Below are 20,620 nucleotides of genomic sequence, written 5' to 3'. Positions count from 1 at the left end.
TAAAGGAATTGAATATTTAAATGGAGAAAGACTGCAGCACAGGGATTTGGGGGAATAAATCACAAGCTAGTATGCAAATTCAGCAAGCAATTGGAAAGGCAAATAGGATGTTGGCCTTTATTTCAAAGGGAATGGAGTATAAAAATTGGGAAGTTTTGCTAAAACTATACAAGGCACTAGCCTGGAATACTGGGAACAGTTCTGGTCCGCTTATCTGAGGAAAGATATATTGGCATTGGAGGCAGTCCAGAGAAGATTCGCGAGGTTGATCCTGGGTATGCAGGACTTTCTTGTGAAGAGAGGCTGAGTAGATTGGGCATGTACTCATTGGAGTTTAGAAAAATGAGAGGTGACCTTATTGAGACATACAGGATTCTCAGGTGGCTTGACAGGGTAGATGTTTCCGTGTGGAAGAGTCTAGGAGCAGAGGGCGTAATCTCAGAGTAAGGGGTTGTCCATTTAAAACGAGGAGGAATTTATTCTCTCAGAAGGTGTAGTAAATCTGTGGAACACTTTTTACTGTAGAGGCTGGGTTGGCAAGTATGTTCAAGGCTGAGGTGGGCAGATTTTTAATCAGTAAGGGAATCAAGGGTAATGGGAATGCGGAGTTGAGGATTATAATTTTAGTTCAGTGTGCCCTATGATGGGGGCTGCCTGACAATAAAACTGGGTGGTGGAAGGTGCTGTGCAGATAATGACAGCTGTTTCTATGTCCATAATATTTATGTATTTAATATAATTTTATATAATGTACTTAATGTTTGGAGATAACGACAGCTGTTTCTAGGTCCTTAATGAAGAGGCCCAAGTCTCCTCCGGCCCCAGAAAGGCATTAAAAGCATCAATTAGTTGTGAACTATCTGCTTTGTTTATAAGATGAAAGGATGTTGGGGTCTAAGATAGCTGATTAGCTTTTCTACTTGGATACAAAGTGATGTGTTTTTCATTGCCATGAAAAAGGCAGAGGAAGCCATTTTGAAATCATATTACAGACTTCCCTACAAACCCAGGTATATCGCAGATAGAGGGGTGTGTGTGTGTGTCCGTGTGTCCTCGTGTTCTCCCCCCCCCCCCCTCCCGCTGGTGGTCACTGTTCCTTGACGATGTCGATGAACGGCTGCTACCTCCGAGTGAACCCCTTAAAGCAAACTTAAGTTTCTCTAGCCTAAGAAACCCTGCCATGTCACTGACCCAAACCCTGACTTTGGAGGCTCCGAGGCCCTCCATCCCAGTAAAATCCATCCCCAGGCCACCAGCAAGGCAAAGGCCAAAATGTCAGCCTCTCTTCTCCCCCCACCCCCGGCTCCCGGATCTTCCGACACTCCAAATATTGCCACCTGTGGACTCAGAGTCACCCACCCTTCCAGGACCCCTCATTTTGCATTTGTAACAGTACAATTGAAGGTAAGTGTGCAGGTACAGTAGACAGTAAAGAAGGCAAATGGTATATTGTCCTTCATAGTGAGAGTATTCAAGTACAGGAACAGGGATGTCTTGCTGCAATTGTACAGGGTCTTGGTAAGACCATGCCTGGAATATTGTGTGCAGTTTTGGTCTCCTTATCTGAGGAAGGATGTTCTTGCTCTCGAGGAAGTGCAGCGAACGTTTACCAGACTGATTCCTGGGATGGCTCGACTGACGTATGAGGAGAGATTGAATCAGTTAGGATTGTATTTGTGGACGTCCGGTGACAGGGTGCTGACTAATCACACTTCAGGTGGTTCTCCTCCGAAGAATCCAAAATTAGGCTCTTTTACTCAAAATAGTCAGCTAAAACAGGGCAAAAAGTATCCCCTCACCCTATCTAACAGCACCAGAAGATTTCGAGCAACAGGAGCTCCAGAGACATAAAAATAATAATAATCTTTATTAGTGTCACAAGTAGACTTACAGTAACACTGCAATGAATTTACTGTGAAAATCCCCTAGTCGCCACATTCTGGCACTTGTTCGGGTACACGAAGGGAGAATTCAGAATGTCCAATTCACCTAACAAGCACGTCTTTCGGGACTTGTGGGAGGAAACCGGAGTACCTGGAGGAAACCCACGCAGACACGGGGAGAACGTGCAGAATCCGCACAGACAGTGACCCAAGCCGGGAATCGAACCCGGGACTCTGGCACTGTGAAGCAACAATGCTAACCACTGTGCTACCGTGAAGGCCCAAAAAGCGGCAGAAGCTAGGAAAAACAGGCGGCTGAGATGGTGAATGCACGAGGCGACAAAGTGCCGGCCCCACCAGAACGAGAGGAGCCGATAAATTGCACATGGGGCTCTCCTTCACCGGAGGGTGGATGGAGGAATTTCCTCACCAGGGAACTAAGGGAGCACAGGGAAGAGATAAAGCTCGACATTCAAGGTGGCGTTCGCGGACGCCCTGGCCACCACGCAGGTGGCCCTGGACAAGGTCAAGAGGCAACTGGAGGCCCAGGGGGACACCATCAAGGAATTAGAAAAAGCCTCAACAGATCAGAGGGACCAGATCACCACCCTAGAGACAAAGATGGTCACGACGGAAGGAAATCTGAAAGGGAAAATAGAGGACCAAGAGAACCAGTCACAGCGCCAGAACGTAAGGTTAGAAGGGCTGCCGGAAGGGAGCGAAGGCAGGGACCCCACAGACTCTGTGGCCCAGCTGCTGGGAAACCTGGTGGGAAGGGACAGATTCCCCAACCTGCTGGAAGTAGACAGAGCTCACAGGTCACTCTGGCCGGAGAGCAGCCCAGGGCAACATGTACCAGGACCGGGAAAGAATCCTGCGCTGGGCCAGGCAAACAAGGACCTGCTACTGGGAAGGGGACCAGATCAGGATATATCAGGTAGACCTTGCCAAGTGCCAGGTGGAGTTCAACAGGGCGAAGGCAGCCCTGTACAAGAGTAAAAGGAAGTTTGGGATTCTGTACCCTGCTAAACTCTGGATCACATTCCAGGGCACAAAGCTTTTTTTTTTTTCACGACCCCTGCGGACACGGATAAATGTGTCCAGGAAAATGGGCTGGGAAAACAGCAGCAAAGATTGAGTGAGAAGATCACCTGAAGGAACTGAATTAACCTGAGAGACACTACATTGCCTCGCTCTGAATATGGGAACCAAAATGTATGAAGGAAGGGACGAGGGCAGTGGAGCAATGGAGAGGATGAAGAGGATAGCAGGATGGAAAACATACAGCAGGCGAAGGGTAAACACATAACCGACCCCAGGAGGGGGTCCACCACACTAGCAGGAAAGCTAGCGCCAGGAGGCACGAGTGAGGTGGGGGGGGGGTGGACATGGCACATCTCCTGCAGAGGAGAGAGCGCCTGGCAATGGGGGAGGGGGGTACATAACACCAATAGGGGGACTGCTAGGTGGGTAAAATGGGGGAAGAAGCATAGGAAGGCAATAATAGCAGGGGGGAAGAATAATAGGGGAAATGTAGAGACAAGGATGGTAAGGGCTCAGGCCACATGTGGCAACTTGGAACACAATGGCACTGCAAGCAGACACTTTGGAACAAAGGGAAACCCTGGAGCTCAGGGTCTCACCCACCTGACGTACACATAGTTGGTGGCCATGTTGGGTGGCCCCGAGACAAAGGGAAACCTCAGAGTGTTGGGACGCATCTACAAGGCAAGTATGGTCAATCCCACAGGAGGACAAGCCTCCTCTTCCACCCCCCCCCCCCCCCCCCCCATCCCATCTCATTGCCACCTGGAGCATCAGGGAACTCAACGGCCCAGTGAAAAGACCGAGAGTCTTCGCCCACCTGAAAAATATGAAAGCTGACATAGTCTTCCTCCAAGAGACGCCCTTGAGGGAAAAGGACTGCCTGTGGGTAAGGAAGGGCTGGGTGGGACAGACCTACCATTCCTGCTACGGGACGAGAACTAGGGGGGGTAACCATACTGTTAAATAAAAGGACGATGTTTAATGTGATGAGGACTGTTACGGACTCAAGGGGGACGGTATGTCATGGTCAGCGGTTCCCTGGACAGGCCACCAGTGAGGCTGGTCAACGTGTTAGCGTCCAACTGGGAAGACACAGAATTGATAAAGAAGACCACAGCGGAAATCTCCGACACACACCGACTTATCACGGGGTACAGGACCCACGGACGGACAGGTTGAACACCAAAACAGGGAAGACCTCTAATATAGCAAAGCAACTCAGCACATTCATGGAGCAGATGAGGGCAGTGAACCCATGGAGACTCATTCACCCAGGGGACAATGAGTTCTCCTTCTTCTTCAGGTACATAACCAACAAGGCTTTCTGCGAGAAAATATTACAGGCCATAGATGAGTATATTACTAACAACCGGAGTGAGGGCAACATGGTGGCACAGTGGTTAGCACTGTTGCCTCGCAGCGCCGAGGAGCCGGGTTCGATCCCGGGTCACCGTCCATGTGAAGTTTGCATATTCTCCCCATGTCTGCGTGGGTCTGAACCCCACAACCCAAAATGGTGTGCAGGGTAGGTGAATTGGTCACGCCAAATTCCCCCTTAATACGTTTCTTAAAAAAAAAAAAAAAATTGGGTATAACAACCGGAGCGGGGAGTTCTCGCCATCCACATTCTGGGAGCTGCTGAAGGCTGTGATCAGGGGTGCAATTATTGCCTAAAAAACATGAAAAGACAGCGAAGAAAGGGTGGTTAGGCAGCAGCTGGTTGACTCGATACTGGAAGTTGACCGACAATAATCCGCGGACCCAACCATAGAGCTCCAGCGGAGAGGATAAAGCTACTGATGGATATTGACCTCTCCACAGGGTGAGCAGTGCACCAACTCCACCACACACAGGGGACCCTGTACGAGCACAGACAAAGCCAGCCACCTGGCTCACCAGCTGAGCAAGCAGGGAGCCACAAGGCAAATAACACCGATTGGAGACAGCAGAGACAAACGTGTAGCGGAGCCGTAAAAGGTCAACAACGCTTTCGAGGCCTTCTACCGGGGGCTGTACACCTCTTGGGTTTCCCGAAGGGGACTTTGGTGGGGGGAGGGGGGGAGCAGGAAGCAGTTCCTTGATGGACTGGGCATGCCAGTTGTGGAGAAAGATAGAAAACGGGGAAGTACAAGCACCATTAGAACCTGGAGAAGTCATAGAGAGCATCAGCTCCATGCAGGTGGGGAAGATGCTGGGACCTGATAGATTCCAGGCAGAATTCTACAAAACGTTTGCAGCGGCACTGGCCCCAACCCTGCGGGAGACGTTCAAGGACTTGCTGGCGAGGGGCACCCTGTGCCTATGTTAGCATGAATCTCGCTGATACCCATACTCAAGAACGTTAAAGACCCAACAGAATGCGGGTCCTACAGACCCATCGTGCTGCACAATGTAGATACGAAAATACTGACCAAAGGACTTCCGGTAGTGGCCATGTCTGACTAGGCCTCATACACGGCAGGGGTTTCGGGCCTTTAAATGGGGCGGCATCGGCACTTAGAAGGCAAATGCCGGTGTGGGAAAGGACGCTGGAGAGGTTCCCCTCACTGCTGTGTGGAGGGAATCAGGAGCGGGGACGTTAAACTAGCGATTGCGGGGAAGAGAGCGGAGCGGGTCCGGCAGGACAAAATGGCGGCCGGTGCGGACCAAGCAGCGTGGGCCCAGTGGCCGAGAGAGCAGCAAGAGTTTCTGAGGAGCTGCTTCGCTGAGCTGAAGACGGAGATGCTGGCCCCTATGAAGGCGCCCATGGAAAAGATGGTGGAGGTTCAGAAGGTACAGGAGAAGGCGATCAAAGAGGTGCAGAGGAAGGTATCTGAGAATGAGGACGAGATCCTGGGCCTGGCAGTCAGGCGCATGAGGCCCTACACAAGAGATGACAGGAGAGACTGGATGACTTCGAATATAGGTCTCGGAGTCACAACTTGCCGATGCTGGGCCTCCCTGAAGGTGTGGAGGGGGTGGATGTGAGCACGTATGTGACTACAATGCTGGGGATGCTGATGGGTGCGGGGGCCTTCCCGCGGACCCTGGAACTGGACGGCGCACAAAGAGTCCTCGCAAGGAAACCGAGGGCGAATGAACCACCGAGGGCGATGGTGATAAGATTCCACTGCTTTCCCGACAGGGAGCGTGTCCTGCGTTGGGCAAAGAAGGAGCGGAGCAGTAAGTGGGAGAACGGCGAGATTTGCATATACCAGGACTTGGGAGCTGAACTGGCGAGGAGGAGTGCGGGCTTCAACTGGGCTAAGGCGGTCCTCTACAGCAAAGGGGTGAAGTTCGGGCTCCTGCATTCGGAGAGACTTTGGGTAACGTACAAGGACAGGCACCATTATTGTGATACACCGGATGAGGCGTGGACATTGATTAGGCACAAAAAGCTGGACTTGAACTAAGGGGCAGCTGCACGTGGGTGAAATGCGCTGGCAGAGATGTGTAACCGGGTGTTGGCCTGGTGTAAGTTTGTTAGTAGAATTTAAGTTTGTTTGCTTTTCTTTTCCTGTTTTTTTTGTTTCAGGTGGCAGGGTAACACCCAGGTTGTGTTTTTCGTCCAGGCTCATCCCTCATCCTCATGGAATGTGAGGGGCCTGAACGGGCCAGTCAAGAGGTCCCTCGCGTTCCCGCACTTGGCGGACGTGGCCATGCTGCAGGAAACGCACTTAACCTCGTTTGGTCAGCAAGCTTCAAGGTGGGGATGGATGGGCCAGGTGTTCCACTTGGGGCTAGACTCAAAGACCAGAGGGGTGGCAATTCTGGTTCGTCAACGGGTGGCGTTTGAGGCAGGGAGCATCGTGGTGGACAAGAGGGGCAGGTACATAATGGTGAGTGTCAAGCTACAGGGGGCCCGGATGGTGTTGGTGAACGTGTATGCCCCGAACTGGGATGATGCGGAATTCATGAGCCGCATGTTGGGTAGAATACCGGACTTGGATTCAAGTAACTTGATCATGGGGGGAGGGGACTTTAATACGGTCTTTGATCCGGCGCTAGACTGGTCTAAGTCCAGGTCAGGAAAGAGACCAGCGGCGGCCAGGGCCCTGTTGGAGTTCATGGATCAGATGCAGGGCGTGGACCCGTGGAGATTCGCGCGGCCAAGGGTGAAGGAGTTCTCCTTTTTCTCTTACGTCAACAAATCGCGGATTGACTTTTTTGTGTTGAGCAGGGCATTAATCCCGAGGGTGGAGGTGGTTGAGTATTCAGCCATTGCGGAGACCGCACTGGGTGGACCTGCGACTAGAGGCGGAGCGGGGGCAGCATCCTCTCTGGAGACTGGATGTGGGTCTGCTGGCGGATGAAGAGCTGTGTGGGCGGATAAGGAGGACCATTCAGAATTATGTGACAACTAATGACACAGGGGAGGTAACAGCGGCAGCGGTTTGGGAGGCTATGAAGACGGCCATCAGAGGGCAGTTAATCTCTATTAGGTTCCACAGAGAGAAGAGGAAGAGGGCGGAGAGGGAGAGGCTGGTGGGAGAGATACCTAGGGTAGACAGGAAGTACGCGGAGGCCCCCGAGGGGGGGCTGCTTACGGAGCGCCGGAGATTACAGGCGGAGTTCCATTTGCTGACCAAGGGGAAGGCGGAGGCGCAGTTGAGGAAGTGAAAGGGGCAGTCTACGAGTATGGGGAGAAAGCAAGGAGGATGCTGGCGCACCAACTTCGCAGGAGAGAGTGGCCAGGGAGATCGGGGGAGTGAGGGATAAGGAGCGTGATACGGTGTTGAGCCCAGAGAGGATTAATGAAGTCTTCAAGGAGCTTTATGGGAAGCTGTACGAGTCAGAACCCCCGAGGGGAGGGGAAGGGATGAAGCAATTTATCGAATGAAGTTCCCAAGGGTCGACGAGGATCGGGTGGAGGAACTGGGGGCCCCGATTGAACTTGAGGAGATAGTTAAGGGACTGGCAAGTATGCAGTCGGGCAAGGCCCCGGGTCCGGACGGTTTTCCTGTAGAATTTTATAAGAAGTTCTCGGAGTTACTGAGCCCACTCCTGCTAAGAACCTTTAACGAGGCAGAGGAGAGCGGAACCCTCCCCTGACGATTTCGCAGGCATTGATCTCACTCATTTTGAAGAGGGAGAAGGATCCGCTTCATTGTGGGTCCTACATGGCGATATCGCTCCTGAATGTAGATGCCAAATTGTTGGCAAAAATTCTGGCTACCAGAATAGAGGACTGCGTCCCGGGAGTGATCGAGGAGGACTAGATGGGTTTTGTTGAGGGCAGGCAACTGAACACAAACGTGAGAAGGCTCCTGAATATAATTATGATGCTCTCGGAGGGAGGGGATGCAGAAATAGTGGCTGCAATGGATGCAGAGAAGGCCTGTGACAGGGTGGAGTGGGAGTACCTGTGGGAAGTGTTAGGTAGGTTTGGATTCGGGGAGGGATTCATAGGGTGGGTCATGCTACTATGTCAGGCCCCCGTCGCGAGTGTGTCCATGAACTGGCTGAGGTCGGAGTATTTCAGGCTGTACCGAGGGATGAGGCAGGGGTGCCCCCTATCCCCGTTACTATTTGTCCTGGCAATTGAGCCATTGGCCATAGCGCTGAGGACTTTGACGAACTGGAGGGGGCTGGTCTGGGGGGGGGGGAAGAGGCACCGTGTTTCCCTCTACGCGATGACCTGCTGTTGTATATTTCAGACCCGCTAGGGTGGTTGTGGGAGGTCATGCTGATCCTGGGGGACTTTGGGAGCTTCTCGGGGTACAGTTGAACGTGGGGAAATGTGAGCTATTTGTAATCCACGCCGGAGCCAGGAGGAGAGACTGGGGGAGCTCCCGCTCAAGATGGTGGAGAGGAGCTTTCGTTATTTAGGTATACAGGTGGCTAGGAACTAGGATGCCTTACACAGGCTCAACGTCTCTCGGCTTCTAGAGCAGATGGAGGGAGACTTTAAAAGGTGGGACATGCTCCCGCTTTCCCTGGCGGGAAGAGTGCAGACTGTGAAGATGACAGTTCTTCCCAGATTCCTGTTCGTCTTTCAGTGCCTCCCCATTTTCATCCCCAAATCCTTCTTCAAGCGGAGAACAGGATTATCATGGGATTTGCGTGGGCAAACAAGACTCCGCGGGTCAAAAGACTGTTCTTGGAATGTAGCCGGGGGGAGGGGGGGGGGTTTGGCACGGCTGAACCTCTGCAGCTACTATTGGGCGGCTAATGTGGCCATGTTTCGGAAATGGGTAATGGAAGAGGGGTTGGCGTGGGGGCGGCTAGAGGCGGCGTCATGCAAAGGCACCAGCCTAGGGTCACTAGTAACTGCACCGCTGCCATTCTCGCCGGCGTGATACACCACAAGCCCGGTGGTGACGGTGGTGCTGAGTGTCTGGGGTCAGTGGAGGAGGCACAGGAAGGAGGAGGGGGCTTCAGTTTGGACCACAATACGGAACAACCATAGATTTGCTCCGGGCACGATAGACCGGGGGGGGAGGGAGGGAGGGGGGGGAGGCGGTTCTAAGGCTGGTATAGGGCAGGCATTAGAAGGACGGGAGACCTATTTATAGATGGGACTTTCCCTAGCTTGAAGGCGCTGGAGAAGTTCGGCCTGCCCCCGGGAAATGCTTTCAGATACCTCCAGGTCCGGGACTTTCTCAAAAAACGGGTGGGGCAATTTCCGCGGCTATCCCCTTGAAGGATACAGGACAGGGTAATGTCTGGCATCTGGGTAGGAGAGGGGAAGGTGTCGGACATATACCAGGAGCTACAGGAGGGGTAGGAAGCCTCCGTGGAGGAGTTGAAGGGCAAGTGGGAGGAGGAGCTGGGCGAGGAGCTGGATGAGGGCCTGTGGGCTGATGCCCTGTGCTGGGTGAATTTGTCCGCATGTGCCGGGCTCAGTTTAATTCAGATTAAGGTGGTGCACCGGGCTCACATGACGACGGTGAGAATGAGCAAGTTCTTTGGGGTGGAAGACAGGTGCGCAAGATGTGCAGGGAGTCCGACGGACCATGTCCATATGTTTTGGTCATGCCCGGTGCTTAAAGATTTCTGGCAGGGCTTTGAGAGGGCTATGTCCAGGATTTTGGACACACGGGTGAAGCCGTGTCCAACAATAACGATCTTTAGGGTGTCGGAGGATCCGGGAGTGCAGGAAACAAAAGAGGCCGAAGTGTTGGCCTTTGCCTCCCTGGTAGCCCGGAGACGGATCTTGCTGATGTGGAGGGACTCGAAACCCCTGAGGCTGGAGACCTGGGTTAGTGATATGCCTGGGTTCCTCAGCCTGGAGCGAATAAAGTTCGCCTTGGGAGGGTCCTTGCTGGGGTTCTCCCGGCGGTGGCAACCTTTCCTTGACTTTCTGGGGGAGCAGTAAAGTGTCAGCAGCAGCAGCAACTGGGGGGGGGGGGGGGGGGGGGGGGGTTCAGGTGGGGGGAATTGTCTATTTAATGTATATTTGAGTTCTGTATAATGATAACGGCCAACTAGCTTTGTTAAATATTTTTCGTTTATTTTTCTGTGATGTCAAAATTCTGGTTGAAAAAAACTTTAATAAAAACAATTTAAAAAAAAGAAAATACTGACCAAAATCGTAGCCAGGTGACTGGAGAGCTGCATTCCAGAGGTGGTTGCAGAGGACCAGACAGGCTTAGTTTAAAAATTTTTTTTTTTTTTATAGAGTACCGAATTCATTTTTTCCAATTAAGGGGCAATTTAGCGTGGCCAATCCACGCACCCTGCACATCTTTGGGTTGTGGGGGCAAAACCTACACAAACACGGGGAGAATGTGCAAGCTCCACACAGGGAGTGACCCAGAGTCGGAATCGAACCTGGGATCTCAGTGCCATGAGACAGCAGTGCTAACCACTGCGCCGCCGTGTTGCCCAGAAGACGGGCTTTGTTCAGGGTAGATGGCTAATGCCGAACAGCAGACATCTGCTGAATGTGATAATGACCCCATCTGGGGAGAAAATACCAGAGGTGATCATCTCCCTGGATGCAGAAAAGGCCTTTGACAGTCGACTAGAAGTACCTCATGGAGGTACTGGAATTGTTTGGTCTTGGAGCGGGGTTCACCACCTGGGTGACACTCCTGTACAGCCTCCCATGGTGAACACAAACACAACCAGCTCTAAGTACTTCCAGCTGCACAGAGGCAAAAGGCGTGGATGCCCCGCTGCTGTTTGCCCTGGCGATTGAACCACGAGCAATCACGCTCCGCGCGGCATACAATTGGAACGTGATCCGGAAAGGAGACAGAGTGCATAGAGTCTCGCTCTGTGCAGATGACCTGCTCCTCTACATCATGGACCCTCAATGCAGTGTGGAGGGAATCATGGCATTCTTGAAAGGAGTTTGGAGCCTTCTCGGGCTCAACCTAATGTGATCTTCCAGGTGGACCCGCAAGGGAGAGGGGGGGCAGAGCTGGAATAATTGCCATTTAAACAAGCCCAAAACAAATTCCACTCCCTGTGGATCCAAATCACCCATGGCTGGACACGGACCCTCAAGTGGAACATGACGAGCCTGGTGGAGGACCCTCAAGTAGAATATGGCCAGCCGGGTGGAGGAAGTTAAAAAGGACCGGCAGAGGTGGGACACACTCCCACCTCCCTCAGCCCACCAGCTAAGGGGCTGTTTAACACACTGGGCTAAATCGCTGGCTTTGAAAGCAGACCAAGGCAGGCCAGCAGCACGGTTCGATTCCCGTAACAGTCTCCCCGAACAGGCGCCGGAATGTGGCGACTAGGGGCTTTTCACAGTAACTTAATTGAAGCCTACTCGTGACAATAAGCGATTTTCATTTCATTTCATTTCATCCTTGAGGATGGGATGGGATGGGGGGGGGCAGTTCCTGCATGGGGCCATCCCTCTAGGCTCTGGCCACGGCAGCACTCCCACCCCCACCGACTAAGCACTCAACGAGCCCAGTGGTAACAGCCGCCTTCTGGTTGTGGAACCAGCTACGGCAGCATTTTGGTCTAACCAAAATGTGGATCAGGACCCCCATCTGCAATGACCACATGTTTGTGCCAGCCACAATGGACGTCACCATCAAAAGGTGGAGACAGGATGGGTGGGGGGACACTGTGATGCACGATCAATTACGACGAGACGAGAGTAGAGGGTAATCTAGGCTTTATTAAGCAGAGATGTGTGGCCTCCTGCAGCTGCTACCAGAATGGGAGCAGCTCGGTGTGCTATTGGAAGAACTGGACACGGACACCTTAGGGGGGGAATCTGTGGGGACCTATAATAATCTTTATTAGTGTCATAAGGAAACCGGACCGCCTGGAGGAAACCCACGTAGACACTGGGGGGAATGTGCAGACTCCGCACAGACAGTAACTCAAGCCGGGAATCGAATCCAGGTCCCTGGCGCTGTGAAGCAACAGTGCTCCACTGTGCCACTGGGCAACTACTAGGAAAGGCACACTCTCCACTGGACAAGATAAGAGGAAAATAGGAGGAAGACTTAGGGTTTGAAATTGGGTGGAGACTCTGGAGCGAGGCACTGCACAGGGTTAACTACACCTCCGCTTGCGCAAGGTTAAGCCTTATGCAGATGAAAATGGTGCACAGAGCACACTTATGCAGAGCCCGAATGAGCAGGTTCTTCCCGGAGGTGGAGGCCAAATGTGAATGGTGCCAGGGAGGCCCGGCCAACCATTCTCATATGTTCTTTTTTTAAAGAAAATATTTCATTGAAACATTTGTAATTTTCACAGTTTAATAAATGCTCGTATGTTCTGGTCATGCCCCAGACTAGGCAGGTACTGGACAGCCTTCTTCGAGGCGATGTCCAAGGTTGTGGAGATGAGGGTGGAGCCATGCCTGAGAGTGGCAGCGTTTGGGGTATCCGAACAGCCAGAACTCTCTATGGGGAGGGGGGCTGACGCACCAGCCTTTGACTCCCTAATCGCCCGCTAAAGAATCCTGCTCAGCTGGTGATCGACAACACCACCCAAAGCTGCGGACTGGTTGTCCGTCAGAATTTCTCCAAATGGAGAAAATCTAACTCGCCATCCGGGGGCGGGAAGAGTGCTTCCACGTGGAGGCCATTCTCCAACCTGTTCCTAGACCTGTTTGTAGTCAACAGTCAATAAGCCAGGGGGAAACCCCATTGACCAGCCGGTGTAATGGAGGACCCCGCCGGCAGGTTGGGGCAGAAATGTGGAGTGGTGGGCCGGAGAATCCAGCTCCTGTATGTTTTCAAGAAGCAGTTAGATACAGCACATAGGGCGAAGGGGATCAAAGGATATGGGGAGGAAAGCAGGATTAGGCTATTGAGCTGGATGGGCAGCCATGATCATAATGATTGGTGGAGCTAAGGACCGAATGGCCTCCACCTGCTCCTTTTTTATATGTTTCTTTGTAAGCTTTTAAATGTGAAACCTTGTGTGTCCATTTCTCAGCTAATAACTAGAATTTTGAATTTCTCTTTGAAAGGTTATTGGTCTCTATGGTGATTGTAACATGAGAGAAGTTGTGGTTGTTCCCTTTGGACCAGGGAATGTTGACAAGAAATGTTATGCAGGCATTCAAAATTGAGAGGTTTTGATAGATTAGATAGGAGAAATTGTTTCCATTGTTGCTGAGGATCAGTAACCAGAGGATACGGACTTAAGATAAATCGGTGGCACAGTGTTGCGCTACTGCCTCACAGCGCCAGGGACCCAGGTTCAATTCTGACCTCGGGTGTCTGTCTGTTTGGAATTTGCACATTTCCCCCCATGTCTGCGTGGGTTTCCTCCGGGTGTTCTGGTTTTCTCACAGTCCAAAGATGTGCAGGTTAGGTGGATTGGTCATGCTACAAATTGACCCATAGTGTCCAAAGATGTGCAGGTTATGTGGGGTTACGGGGATAGGGTGGGGGAGTGGACCTAGCTAGGGTACTCTTTCAGAGGGTCGGTGGAGACTCGATGGGCTGAATGGCCTCCTTCTGCACTGTAGAGATTCAATGGAAATTGATGAAGAACTGAAGAAGGCATGATGATCTGGAATGCGCTTCCCGAAAGAGTTTTGGAAGCAGATTTAATATAACAAAAAGGGGTCTGGATGTTGATTTGAAATGTGGGATAAAAGTTATTAGAAAGAGCAGAGGTGTGAGACTAATTGGATATAAATAATCAACATGTGGGCCAAATGGTCACCTTCTCTGATGTGTAATTCTGTCCTGCCTTTAGGTGGCTAACTCAGCACCAGAGCTGGGACATTCCGGGCAGGATTTTCGGGTTTCCCGGTGGCGGAGTCGGCTTGTCATTGGCTGCCGGCGGGATCCTTCGGTCCCACCAAAGTCAGTGGCCATTTGCGATGCTTGCCAGCTGTGCTACCGGGGAACCCTTGGTGGGGGTGGGGAGAAGGGTTCACCTTCAGTGCAACTGGAAGAATCCACTGCCGGGGGGGGGGGGGGGGTAGACTGGGAAAATCCTAAACACCAAATCAATACTGCTCAGAAATGCCAACATTGACTCCAAGCACAAAACCAAATTCTAAATGCCCCTTGCTTGCCTCCTCAATACCTTTTCATGTTCAAACTTTAAATCTTCCCACTGCCAGCTCCTTATAGACACCCCCAAATCCCGGTAACCCCACTTAACCTGCACATCTTTGGACTGTGGAAGGAAACTGGAGCATCCCTGGAAACCCACGCAGACACGAGGAGAGCGTGCAAACTCCACACAGACAATCACCCGAGGTCGGGATCGAACCTGGGTCTCTGTGAGGCAGCAGTGTTAACCATTGTGCCACTTGTGGGCTGATTGAGGGGAAAAGAAAGAAGTGTTGTCTTTATTTAGCCAGAAATTCTCACTCTGCTGCGATTAGCTTTTTTTAAAAAATGGAAATGCGATTTAAGTATTTGAACTGGAAAAGCTCTGATGAGCCATGAGGCTACAAGTAACATTTTATTTTGGTTTAGATTTGATGTCTTTGTATGGAATTAATTGAAGTGAAAAGATTTAATAATTGAAGAATAGTGTAAAGCAGGTTACTTTGATATCATCCCCGTCACATGGTCACAACCGTGCATCAAGCATGAACTACTTCCTTCATTAACTTCATTAGAATGTCACTAGCAAGGATTGCCACCTCTTGAAAGCCAAACTACTTCAAAGATTCCATCACCTTTTAACATCTTTCTTTAGTTTCTTTAAGGTTTTGCATATTAGCTTTGCTGATTTTTTTTTTTTGATTTTTGCCTTGCTTGTTTTTTGTTTAATGAGAGAAACCAGAATTGAAACAGTGCGTGGTGTTGGAAATGTCTGGCCAATCATGTGTATATATATAAATTTTGGAGGTTGTTTTTCAGCACCAGGTTGACGATCTTGGAAGTGAATTTGGAGCCAGGTCTCCTGGGGGCTATATTTGGGGTGTCGGACCTGCTGGAGCTACAGACGGGTGCGGAGGCAGATGTTTTAGCCTTTGCCTCGCTGACTGCTCGCAGGCGGGTCCTGGTGGGGTGGAAGTCAGCTTTTCTGCCCTGTGCCTCAGTGTGGCTTGGGGGCTTGATGGAGTTTGGGGGCGGGATTCCCCATCCCGCGCGCCCCCGCCAGCAGCAGGCTTCTCGATCCTGCCAGCCGGCCAATGGGATCTCCCATTGTGGGCAGCCCCACGCCGTCGGGGGTGCGCTGTCGTCATAACGGAGAATCCCGACAGCGGAGAGCCTGCTGTATTTGGAGAAGGTTAAGTTTGCTTTGAGTGGGGCGATGGAGGGGTTCCATTAGAGAAGGCGTCTGTTTATTCTACACTTCAAAGAGTTGGTTACATTAGCTGCCACGGGGAGGGGGTGGGGGGTTTCTTTGTGTTATTGGGGAATTGTTTGATGGAGAGGTGTTTATGTTGTGCTTGATGTTTACATTGTTTTGTTTTATGTATAAAATGTTCCCAAATGGGTATAAATGCCATCCCTGAGAATTCTCTCCAATAATTTACCTACTACCGATGTGAGGCTCACCAGCCTGTAGTTTCCAAGATTTCCCTGTAACCTTTTTTAAACAGCGCTACCACATTAGCTATTCTCCAGTCCTCTGGGATTACACCTGTAGTCAAGGAGGATACAAAGATGTCAGTCAAGGCCCCAGCAATTTCCTCCCTTGCTTCCAACAGTATTCTGAGATAAATACCATCCAGCCCAGGAGACCTATCTACCTTAATGTCTTTTAAAATACCCAACATCTCCTCCTTTTTGATGTCAACATAACACAGACTATTGGTATACCCTACCCAAGACTCCTCTTCCACAAAGTCCTTTTCTTTGGTAAACACTGATGCAAAGTATTCATTTAGTACCTTGCCCATTTTCTCTGGCTCAACAGATAGATTCCCCCTACTGTCCTTGAATCCTTTCACTGGCCACCCTCTTGCTTTTTACATATGAATAAAAAGCTTTGCGATTCACCTTAATCCTACTTGCCAAGGACTGTTCATGACCCCTCCTAGCCCTCCTAAATTCCCCTTAAGTACCTCCTACTTTCTGTATACTCTTCAAGTGTTTTGACTGTCCCCATTCTTCTAGACTGTTAAACCTTGGACTTTTCTTATTTGCGTGTCTCTATTGGGTGGCACAGTGGTTAGCGCTGCTGCCTCACAGCACTAGGCACCTGGGTTCAATTCCACCTTGGGTAACCGACTGTGTGGAGTTTGCCCTTTCTCCCGTGTCTGTGGTTTTCCTCCGGGTGCTCTGGTTTCCTCCCACGGTCCAAAGACGTGCGGGTTAGGTGGATTGGCCATGATAAATTGACCCTTGGTGTCCAGGGATGTACAGGTTAGGCTACAGGGACAGAGAGGGGGAGTAGGCCTAGGTAGGGTGCTCTGTCAGAGGGTCGGTGCAGATTTGATGGACCAAAATGGGCCTGCTTCGGCATTGTAGGGATTCTATGGTTGCTCTAGTTTATATCACCTTGGAGCATGCTGGGATGCCCAAAATCCGACTAAGGCACCATTGACATAAATTTGAGTATTCAACATAATTGGACCATTTCTGCTGCGTTCAACATGTTGCTGCCACATTAGAACATACCTCTCAAAACAAAACAGAGATGAACAATACTAGGTAACAATGAAAACTCAAGGAAAATGTGGAGGGTCAGAAAGTAAATATTGAGCAGAGAGAGAGAGAGAGAGAGACACTAGCAGCCAAGTGTGAAGATATGTTACTGAGTCATGTGGTGGTTGACATCTGAGCCAAGGTATAAATAATTTGTCTTGGACGGCTGAGGGTAGCTGTGGATAACTGGAGCCCACTTCAAATGAGAGAACAATAAAAGACAAAACTGATTCTACATTATGAGCAGGTCTGAAGATGAAAATATGCCCAATTTTGATAGAATCTAATGTTGTAAAAGTCTGACATCAAACAAAGGGTTTTGTTTCATTTCCAATCAGGCAACCACTTTGCTCCTTTGTATTTTCATTGAAATTTTACATTTTGTGTTACAAAAATTGCATCAAAATAAAGCAAAACATAAAAGAAAGCTATAGGCACTGTTGTACAACAGGTATAGCACAAAGTAGGAATCATCTCCAGCATGGGAACAAACAAGACCGGATAAATCAGGGACAAAATTCCCAAGATGTTCCTTTTGCGGATACAAGACCTGTCTGGATCCAAACAGGATACAGGCATCAGCACAGACCTATACCTATAGCTTTGATGGAAGGAAAACTACACGGGAACCCAGATTTAAGGGAACGTTACACTGATACACACAATGCAATGAAACACCTCTTCTTCAGGACAAAACGGACAGTCATCTTATACCCGCAAGACCACAAGGAGACCACCAGGCACCTCAAGTCCAAGGAGCCAGAAACAAGAATCCAAGCTACCATCACTGAGTCCCTGATCAAAGGGCAGGGCAAGCCACAGACCACCAGCACTGATCTATCCCCAAGGTGGGTAACTGGGTACAATGGAGCCCAAGGTCAAGAAGGGTATAGCTGAGTCTCAGTCGAAAAAATGGGGAACCGTACTCCAGAGAGGGGGTGGCCATCGGGGCAACCCCCAAAAGAGGATAACGAGGCTACTTTTTTTTAAAAAATAATTTTTATTGGAATTTTTTACAGAAAATATAAAAATATAACAACAAGTATAGCAAAAAGCAGTAATATGCAACTAACAGCCCCATAACACCCACAATTCCCCCCATGCCGTAACATCACATGTATCACACTCCCCCCACCGCCCCCCCCAACAAGAGAACTTAACCATAAATTAAAATTAAATAAATCAAATTTAAATAAAATAAGCAAACATAATCAACGTCCCCCCCCCCCCCCCCCCCCCCCCCCCCAACCCCCCCGGGTTGCTGCTGCTACTGTCCCAGTACCCTATCGTTGAGCCAGAAGGTCGAGGAAAGGTTGCCACCGTTTAAAGAACCCTTGCACCGATCCTCTCAGGGCGAATTTAACCTTCTCAAGCTTAATGAAGCCCGCCATGTCATTGATCCAGGTCTCCACGCTTAGGGGCCTCGCGTCCTTCCACTGTAGCAAAATCCTTCACCGGGCTACTAGGGACGCAAAGGCCAGTACACCGGCCTCTTTCGCCTCCTGCACTCCCGGCTCTACCCCAACCCCAAAGATCGCGGGTCCCCATCCTGGCTTGACCATGGATCCCACCACCCTTGACACCGTCCTCGCCACCCCCTTCCAGAACTCCTCCAATGCCGGGCATGCCCAGAACATATGGGCATGGTTCGCTGGACTCCCCGAGCACCTGACACACCTATCTTCACCCCCAAAGAACCTACTCATCCTCATCCCAGTCATGTGGGCCCTATGCAGCATCTTGAATTGGATGAGGCTAAGCCGCGCACACGAGGAGGAAGAATTTACCCTCTCCAGGGCATCAGCCCATGTCCCGTCTTCGATCTGTTCCCCCAGTTCCCCCTCCCACTTCGTTTTCAGCTCCTCTATTGACGCCTCTTCCACCTCCTGCATAAGCTTGTAGATATCGGATATCTTCCCCTCCCCGACCCAGACCCCCGAGAGCACCCTGTCACTCACCCCCCTCGCGGGGAGTGCAGGGAATCCCTCCACCTGCCGTCTAGCAAATGCCTTTACCTGCAGATATCTAAACATGTTTCCCGGCGGGAGCCCAAATTTCTCCTCCAACCCCCCCAGGCTCGCAAACCTTCCGTCGATAAACAGGTCCCTCAGCTGTCTAATGCCCGCTCTATACCATCCCCGAAATCCCCCATCCATGTTCCCCGGGACGAACCTATGGTTCCCCCTTAACGGAGCATCCATGGAGCACCCTACTTCTCCCCTATGTCGCTTCCACTGCCCCCAAATCTTGAGGGTAGCCGCCACCACCGGACTCGTGGTATACCTCGTGGGAGGGAGCGGCCACGGTGCCGTTACCAGGGCCCCCAGGCTTGTATCCCCGATAACGAGGCTACTTAAGACACAGCCCAAAATGTTACTAGCTAACCACAGAGTTGAAGAAGAGACAAAACGGGATAATTATTGGGCACAACACTAGGTCCATCCCAAAATCATCACCTACCCGGATGTGGATCCAAACACACCAGACTCTCCCAAGAAGGAGTACCCCCATTTGTGGAGCAACGGGATAATGACCATGGTGCCAAGCATCACCACAAAATAAACTTTGGAGAGCTTGGCCCCAAGGACTTCCACAGCCCATCAACCCTTGCGCTGCTCCAAGGTTGCATACCTACAGGACAAAGCACTTCTCCCACCATCACAAAAGAAAGGACAGAGAACCTGGCCTCGGCCAAGGGGGAGCCCCAGGCTGAGGGAGAAAAACTGTCAAGCGCCTACTTCATGGTACGCTGGGAGGAGGAGGCGGTGGTCCTCCGCCCCATGCCCGGGCACTCAAGGACCCGGACCACCCACCATGCCAGGACAGAGTCAAGACCAACACCCCGTACTGAAATGGGAGAATTGAAGAAAACCCTCCGGGAGAAGACACTCAAAAACAGTCACAAAAACTGCCACCCTGCAAAGGTTACATTTGACCAACCTCATTCTCAATATAGCTCTGACAGTAATGAAGACCGTCAAAGCGGGTGACCCATATTTGGAGAAAAGACTGACTCAACCCAAGAGAAGAGTCAAGCAAATTCCCGTCCTCAAGAGGATAACAGTCCGCTTGGGCCCCCAAAAATGGAAGAGGCGCCAAGACAAAATTTAAAGAAGGGAGATGAAAATAAACCTGAAACAGATTGGGTGCAATTCAGCCAAAGAATTTCTTGGGCTAGTTTGGAAGGGAATTTCCCACCAGTGGTTTGGGTGAGATTCACACCGGTATTCACCCACACTTAGTCGCTTTCTTTGGGCCTTATGGAGTTTCTCCCCAGCCTGGCCCACACTTAGAAATTTCTTCAGCAGCGAGACTGGCTTCTCAGAGATTGGGGCGCCATTTTGAAAGGTTGATCGATCTCAAAGCGAGCCCGAGGGTCTTCCATGCACCTCTTCCACAAGCAATGCCACCTCCTCAGACATGGGCATTACAACCCCCCCCTCCGCCATTCCCAGGGAGATCACTCTGCTATGGGGTCATTGAGGGCCCCTCTTTTCGGGCCCCCCTTAGACCCTGATCCTTGGCAGTGCCAGGCTGGCATCCAGGCACATGCCAGCCTGCCAACTGGGCAGTGCCCATGGCAGTGCCAACTGAGCATTCTAGCCTGGCAGTGTTACATTGCCTCGACTTCTGCATTGGCGCATGTAGAAAGTAGAAATCAAGGAAAGGCAAGATCAGAATCTATGAGTACTCATCAGGGTCTATCAAGGATTCCAATAA

At 50.9% G+C, this 20,620-nt stretch overlaps 1 protein-coding gene across 1 annotated transcript in view; it reads left to right on the top strand.

Annotated features, from left to right (window-relative positions):
* The window catches only part of mgst2 (microsomal glutathione S-transferase 2), a 73,842-nt gene that overhangs the window by 728 nt on the left and 52,494 nt on the right, over positions 1-20,620 (top strand). The window lies entirely within an intron of this gene.

Source organism: Scyliorhinus canicula, chromosome 3, assembly GCF_902713615.1.
Source record: "Scyliorhinus canicula chromosome 3, sScyCan1.1, whole genome shotgun sequence".
Lineage (NCBI taxonomy): Eukaryota > Metazoa > Chordata > Chondrichthyes > Carcharhiniformes > Scyliorhinidae > Scyliorhinus > Scyliorhinus canicula.
Note: the sequence above shows the minus strand (reverse complement) of the source record. Positions and strands in the feature narration are given on the sequence as shown.